A 2,139-nucleotide genomic window follows, 5' to 3' on the forward strand; every position below is an offset into this window, starting at 1 on the left:
GAAATGATGAAAGAATTTGATCCAAAGACTAAAAACTTAATAGTAAAAATTTTTGCTATTAATAGTATTTTAGTCCACCACTATATATATATATATATGTCACGCCCCGGATTACACTTTCCCTGGGCGCGCCGACAAATCCGCCGTATGCAAAAGAATTTTTCCTGTATACGAAGCGATAGCTGTACCTGTAAACAAACACTACTACGAACAGTAGTAGAGAGCTGCTAGAGAAAACAGAAGCTAAACAAACTGAGTTTCATATACATAGTCCCAATTAAAAATACAAAGCTACTCGCACTAGCGAGTTAAGTCCACTATGTACATAAACTCGAAACAAAACATCTACCTGCAGTAGGGGCACCTCTAGCTCAGCACGTCGGGTAGGGCTCTAACTCGCGACGCCCTTGCCTCGATCCTGATCCGCGGACAGTGCAGCAGCCGGAACCTGTGGCTCTGCAAAAACATAGGAACAACTGGGCGTGAGAACTACTGTAAAAACAAGTAGTCCTCAGTGGGTATCGCCCAAAACAACATCGGTCCACCCACTAAGTCTACAGAAGAGAGCAAGAATAGTAGTAAAATGCAGGAATAAAGTCTACCGCTATCAAACACTACACTATCATGCTCTACACTAACCAACTGTAGAAAATATCCAACCTGACCCAATCCAATCGGGACTGTAAGCATACCCGTCCCCGGGACTGTGAATACACTCGTCCCTGCCCCGTTGCGACTATCCAGCTCTATCCACACCAACTGGTCCGTGGAGAGCGAGTCCAACTGGCATGAGCGACACCAACGCGAAAGCACAAAGCCTGACTCCGGAGTGGTACTCGTGGGCGCTACCCAACCGAGTATGCAGCGTATCTCTGTCGAGCTCAATCAGGCTCCAACTAGCCAAAGTCAAGTAAACAGGGTCAAAACAGGTCTACAAACCAAACCCACGTGCCCTCGGCACAATCTGTGACCAAAACAAGAATCTGGGTCCACCGCTAACCCGAACGGCACCCAACGACCCGAAACAGCCTACACTCTGCTGAAAAATAAGCTCGGCATCTCAGCACGAGCGTAAATGCCTTCTAAACTACCCCAGGTATCCATCGCAACGATACTGCAACGATACAATCGAATCACGGCTCCTAGAGCTAAATCTGGTAGTTTAAGCATATGACGGGTCAAAACGCAGGTTTTCTCCTAAGTCAAATTTCAAGTCCAACATGTATAATATAAATATTCATTTCAGCATGCTTCTACATTCATATTACATTCAAGATGCTAATCGATGAATTAAAGCATGATATACAAAAATCGAACTATACACGTCGACTAAACATGCACTTAGGAGCGAAACCGATGATACACCCACCTCTAGTGCAATTCCTGGCAGCAAGATGGTCTCGGATCACAAGCAACACTGCTGGAAACACCTCCAAACCAGCAACAAAGCCCCTCAAGATCTGGATTTACAATTCACCCAAAAATCCAATAAAAACCATCAATTTACCAAAATTTCAGCACTTAAGCTTAATTATCTCAATTCCAATGTCAAAACTCACCTAATGATCTCCAAATCGGGTGAGGACAGATCCAAATCCAGCAACTACTGATGGGTGATCAATCTCAGGTCCAAAATCCCACTGCCTACAAAGTTAGCATCAAGAAAAGCTCAAAAATTCCAATTTCAGCTCAAAGTCAACAGCAGTCCAGAAAAACCTCAGTTCGACCAAGCTAACCTCAACCAAAATCTGCAATTCAGGGCTTCGTGGATTCCTCTGGAAGTCTAGAATCCAGCAAACCAAGTTTCGTCGAAATCCGACCTTCCTACGTCGCGCACGAGCCAAAACACTGGAGGTCGTCGCTGAAGAACTGCAGAATCAGCACTCCATCAAGCTGGATCAATGGAAATTTGATGCAAATTGAGGCAAATCCGAGGGTAGAGATGCTAAAAGGGACTTCTCTGTGAAGAAGGGAGGAAAAGAGCTCACCAGGGTCACCTTCCATCTATTTATAGGCTGCTGGAGAGATAAGATAAGCCCCAAGAGAAAACAGCTGCTATCCAGTACTCATGCAGAAACGGGCATTTCTGGGCGCCCGGAACCATGTTGTGGGCGACCAGAACATCCCGACTGCACAAAC

At 45.3% G+C, this 2,139-nt stretch overlaps 1 long non-coding RNA gene across 1 annotated transcript; it reads right to left on the reverse strand.

Moving 5' to 3' along the window:
• LOC109726975 lies at positions 1,430–1,779 on the reverse strand. The gene is made up of 3 exons (XR_002220664.1): positions 1,737–1,779; positions 1,560–1,644; positions 1,430–1,460 (listed from the first exon to the last, which is right to left on the reverse strand). It is a non-coding gene; the product is annotated as an uncharacterized LOC109726975 (long non-coding RNA).

This window comes from Ananas comosus, linkage group 22 (genome assembly GCF_001540865.1).
Source record: "Ananas comosus cultivar F153 linkage group 22, ASM154086v1, whole genome shotgun sequence".
Classification (NCBI taxonomy): domain Eukaryota; kingdom Viridiplantae; phylum Streptophyta; class Magnoliopsida; order Poales; family Bromeliaceae; genus Ananas; species Ananas comosus.